We start from the raw sequence: 5,882 nt of genomic DNA on the forward strand, positions 1-5,882 counted from the left end.
GCTAGACATCTGTAGCCAAGTCTCCAATTAACTAGTATTGCTAGATAACCAAAAGAGATCTTGAATGCTGGCCGACTAAAACAAAAGACCATAGCTATGGGGAAAGCTCATCTGAAGGCTTCACTGAAGACTGCAGTAAGTGACTCATTTTAAGAGGTAAGTTGTTCAGCAAGGAACCTAAATTAAAACTCTAGCTAGAGGCCAGCAAGCTTCATTGCTCAGCCATGAAAATATCTGAGGCCATGTGTTCTGAGAAGATAACACATAGCTGCTGTTTTCTCTGGAGCATATTTTCTATCAAACAGGGAAACAGTACAGAGAACCCACGTAATAAAAAGACCGTGGAAGTAGAGAGCTGAATCCCAAGCAGTATCCAGAGGAAACAGGCCATCAACCAAAGTGTGAATGTCAGACAATCATACTGAATATACTTTGATTAGCAAGAAAGAAGATATTTTCCATTCCGGCAACATACCTGCCGCCAGTGACATAATTTTCACAGCAAAGTTCTACATCTTAAAAGTTCAGTAAATTCTATACACAGTGCAAACATCTTGGAAGAAAACAAAAGGCATCTGAAAGACTCTACCTAGCAGTGTTTCAAAGCAGACACTAAGACTCATAACCAAACCCTCGGCAGAGTGCAGGGAATCATATGAAAGAAGGGAAGTTAGTATGATATGGAAAGGATAGGAGCTCTACAAGGACCAAATATATCTGGGCACAGGGTCTTTTCTGAGACTGAAACTCAACCAAGGACCATCTATGGATATAACCTAGAACTTCTGCTCGGATGTGGCCTGTGGTAGCTCAGTAACCAAGTAGTTTTCCAAAGTAAGGGGGACACGGACTATTTCTAACAGGATCTCAAGGGCAGGCTGTTTGACACCTCCCCCCAGGGGAGGAGCAGTCTGTTAGGCCACAGAGGAGGACTTTGCAGCCAGCCCTGAAGATACCTGATAAAACAGGGACAGATGAAAGGGGAGGAGGTCCTCCCCTATCAGGGGACTTGGAAAGGGGCAGGGAGGAGACCAGGGAGGGAGTGTGGGGTTGGGGAGGGAATGAGGGAGCGGGATACAGCTGGGACACGGAGTTAAGAAAATGTAACTAAAAAGAAAAAATAAAATAAAAAAAATAAAAAAAAAAAAAAAAAAAAAACAAATATAAGAGCCTATAGAGTTCATTTCACATTCAAATAACTACACTCAGAAAATATGATTTAAACAGTCTCATTGGCTTCAGAACTCTAGCCTCAATGCCTGCTATATTATCTAGACCAGTAGTTCTCACAGAATGGAACTTGCATCAGGCTCATCTGGAAATTACAAGAAATGAAACTTTTCAGGCTCAGTCAGTTGTCTTGGTTCATCCTAGAATCAGAAATTCTGAGGGTTTGATGAAATGTTTTCGGTTTTAACAAGTCCTCCAGGGCATTTGATACAGAATCAACTTTGAGATCTACTTTTCATTTTTTTTTCTTTTTTCTTCTTTTTTAATTATTTTTATTTTTTTAAAATGTAACAGAAATTTTAATTTAATATGGCTATTTCAATATGCACTAAATATCTTTGTTTTTTTTTTTGTTTGTTTGTTTCACCAATTTTTTTTGAACGGGGTTAATATCTTTGTTTTTGTAATTGACACATTCCCTTACGTGTAAGACAGTTCCAGAATCAGTGAGGTTGGCAATTTGGCCTTCATTGAACAGTTTCCAGTGTAAGAGGTCCATTCATCCTCACAGTCATCTAAGTGTAATTTGTTACCTAGTGTTGTGACTCCACTTTGCATTTTATGGAGTAGATAATATTTCAGATTATTTTGAGAATCATTTATCTTATATACAGAGGATTGCTTTAATCCTTCCATCTTTATGACAAAACCAAGGAAACATAAACACAGAAACCTGTCACAGAACTATCAAATCCCTCAAAAGAAGAAAGGATGGAGAAGGACTGATCAATAAAATTTTGACTCTGCAACTTATCATTCATTATAAATTATCTTTTTTTCCAGTTTATTTTTTAAGATGTCTGAGATCATTTATTTTGATTTTTAATACTAGTTACATTTTATTGACTTTGTATCTCAGCTGTATCCCGCTCCCTCACTCCCTCCCAATCCCACTCTCCCTCCCTTATATACTCCCTGCCCCTTTTCAAGTCCACTGATTGGGGAGGATCTCCTCCCCTTTCATCTGATCCTGTTTTACCAGGTATATTCAAGACTGCTGCAAAGTCTGCCTCTGTGGCCTAGCAGGGATGCTCCTCCCTTGGTGGGTGGGGAGGTCAAAGATCCTGCCATTGAATTCCTGGCAGAAATAGTCCCTGTTCCCCTTACTAGGGAAAAACAGTTGGTTACTGAGCTACCACAGGCTTCATCCAAGCAGAGGTTCTAGGTTATATCCATACAGGGTCCTTGGTAGAGTTTCAGTCTGAGAAAAGACCCTTGTGCCCAGATATATTTGGTCCTAGTGGAGCTTATATCCTCTCCATGTCATACTAACTCCCTCTTCTTTCATGTGATTCCCTGCACTCTGCCAAAGGTTTGCTTATGAGTCTCAGTATCTGCTTTGATACACTGCTAGGTAGAGTCTTTCAGAGGCCCTCTGCTGTAGGCTCCTGTCTTGTTACTTGTTTTCTCCTCCATCCAATGCACATCTCATTTATCTTTCTAAGTTATGATTGATCATCTTACCCTGGGTCTTCTTTCTTGTTTATCTTCTGTAGGTGTACATATTTCAGTATGCTTATCCTATCTTATAGGTCTATATAAGTGAGTATGTACCATGTATGTCTTTCTCCTTCTGGGATACTTCACTCAGAATGATCTTTTCTAGATCCCACCATTTGCCTGCAACTTTCATGATTTCCTCCTTTTTTATTGCTGAGTAGTATTCCATTGTGTAAAAATACCACAATTTCTGTATCCATTCCTCCGTTGATGGACATCTGGGTTGCTTCCATGTTCTGACTATTACAAGTAAAGCTGCTACAAATATGGTTGAGCAAATGTCCTTGTTGTATACTTGAGCAAATTTTGGATATATGCCTAGGAGTGGTATAGCTGGGTCTTGAGGAAGCAATATTCCTAATTGTCCGAGAAAGCGCCATATTGATTTCCAAAGTTTACATTCCCACCAGCAAAGGAGGAGGGTTCCCTTTCTCCACAACCTCTCCAGCATGTGTTGTCATTTGAGTTTTTTATCTTGGCCATTTTGATGGGTGTAAGGTGAAATCTCAGGGTCGTTTTGATTTGCATCTTTCAGATGGCTAAGGATGTTGAGCATTTCTTTAAAGTGTTTCTCTGCCATTCTATATTCCTCTAGAGAATTCTCTGTTTAACTCCATACCCCATTTTTTAATTGGGTTGCTTTATGTATTGCTTTTTAACTTCTTTAGTTCTTTATATATTCTGGAATATCAGCCCTCTGTCAGATGTAGGGTTGGTGAAGATCCTTTCCCAGTCTGTAGGCTGTCATTTTGTTCTGATGACAACGTCTTTTGCTTTACAGAAGCTTTTCAATTTCATGAGGTCCCATTTACTGATTGTTGCTCTTAGAGCCTGTGCTGTTGGTGTTCTGTTCAGGAAGTTGTCTCCTGTGCCAATGAGTTCTAGGCTGTTCCCCACTTTTTCTTCTAACTGATTTAGAGTATCTGGTTTTATGTTGAGGTCTTTGACCCACTTGGACTTTAGTTTTGTGCAGGGTGATAAATACAGATCTTTTTTCATTTTTCTGCATGTAGACATCCAGTTGGACCAGCACCATTTGTTGAAGATGCTGTATTTTTTCCACTGAATGGTTTGGCTTCTTAATCAAAAATCAAGTATTCATAGGTGTGTGGGTTTATTTCTGAGTCTTATATTCAATTCCATTGATCATTTGTTCTATTTCTATGCCAATACCATGTGGTTTTTATATTCTATTTCTTTGTAGTACAGCTTGAGATCAGGGACGGAGATACCTCCAGATGATCTGTGGTAGTACAGGATCATTTTGAGATTCTGGGTTTTTTGTTTCTCCATATGAAGCTGAGAATCTTTCTTTCAAGGTCTGTAAACAAATGAGTTGGTATTTTGATAAGAAGTGCATTGAATCTGTATATTGCTTTTGGCAGGATGGCAATTTTTACAATGTTAATCTTACCAATCCAATAAGCATGGGGTATCTTTCCATCTTCTGATATCTTCTTCAATTTCTTTCTTCAGAGACTTAAAGTTTTTTTTTTTCAAAGATATCTTTCACTTGCTTGGTTAGAGTCACCCCAAGGTACTTTATGTTATTAGTGGCTATTATAAAGGGTGTTGTTTCCCTGATTTCTTTTTGGCTCTTTGTCTTTGGTATACAGGAGGGCTTCTGATTATTTGAGTTGATTTTGTATCCAGCCTCATTGCTGAAGGTGTTTATCAGCTGAAGAAATTCTCTGGTTGAATTTTTGGGGTCACTCATGTAGACTATCATATCATCTGCGAATAGTGACACTTTGACCTCTTCCTTTCACATTTGTATCCCTTTGATCTCCTTCAGTTGTCTTATTGCTTTAGCTAGGAATTCAAGTACTATGTTGAAGAGATATGAAGAGAGTGGACAGCCTTGTATTGTCCCTGATTTCAGTGGAATTGATTTATGTTTATCTCCATTGAGTTTGATGTTAACTATAGGCTTGCTGCATATTGCCTTTACAATGTTTAGGTATGTGCCTTGTATCCCTGATCTCTCTAAGACTTTAAACATGAATGGGTGTTGGACTTTGTCAAATGCTTTTTCGGCATCTAAAGTGATGATCACGTGGTTTTTCTCTTTCAGTTTGTTTATGTGGTGGGTTATATTGTTGGATTTCCCTATGTTGAATCACCCCTGAATGCCTGGGATGAAGCCTGCTTGGTCATGGTGGATGATATCTTTGATGTGTTCTTGGATTCAGTTTGCAAGGATTTTACTGAGTATTTATACATCAATGTTCATAAGAGAGATAAGTCTGAATTTCTCGTATTTTGTTGGGTCTTTGTGTGGTTTAGGTATCAAGGTGACTGTGGCTTCATAGAATGAGTTTGGTAATGTTCCTTCTCTTTCTATTTTGTGGAATAGTTTGAAGACAATTAGAGTTAGCTCTTCTCTGAAGGTCTGGTAGAATTCTGCACTGAATCCATCTTGTCCTGGGCTTTCTTTGGAAGGGAGACTGTTGATGGCTACTTCTATTTCCTTGGAAGATATAGGATTAGTCAATCTTTCAAACTGACCTTGACTTAATTTGGTAGATGGACTCTATCTAGAAACTCGTCCATTTCTTTTAGATTTTTGAATTTTGTGGCATACATGCTTTTGTAGAACGACCTAATGATTGTTTGGATTTCCTCACTTTCGTCCCCCTTTTCATTTCTGATTTTGCTGATTTGGATAGTTTCTTTCTGCCTTTTAATTAGTTTGGCTAGAGGTTTGTCAATCTTTTTGATTTTCTCAAAAAACCAGCTCTTGGTTTCATTTATTCTTTGAATAGTTTTGTTTCTAATTGATTGAATTCAGCCCTGAGTTTGAGTATTTCCAGCTGTTTGCTCCTCTTGGTGTATTTGCTTCTTTTTTTTTCTAGGGCTTTCAGTTGGGCCATTAAGTTGCTTATATGAGATGTCACAAATTTCTTCTTGAAGGCACTTAGTGCTATGAATTTTCCTCTGAGCACTGCATTCATTGGGTTCCATAAATTAGGGTATGTGGTACCTTCATTTTCATTGAATTCTAGGAAGTCCTTAATTTTTTTCATTTCTTTCTTAACCCAGCTGTCATTGAGCATCAAGTTGTTCAGTTTCCATGTGCTTGTAGGCTTTTGCAAATTCCATTGTTGTTGAGGTCCAGCTTTAGTCCATGGTGGTCAGATAGAATACAGGAG

This window comes from Psammomys obesus, unplaced genomic scaffold (assembly GCF_907164565.1).
Source record: "Psammomys obesus unplaced genomic scaffold, mPsaObe1.curated_primary_1811, whole genome shotgun sequence".
In the NCBI taxonomy this organism is placed as follows: Eukaryota; Metazoa; Chordata; class Mammalia; order Rodentia; family Muridae; genus Psammomys; species Psammomys obesus.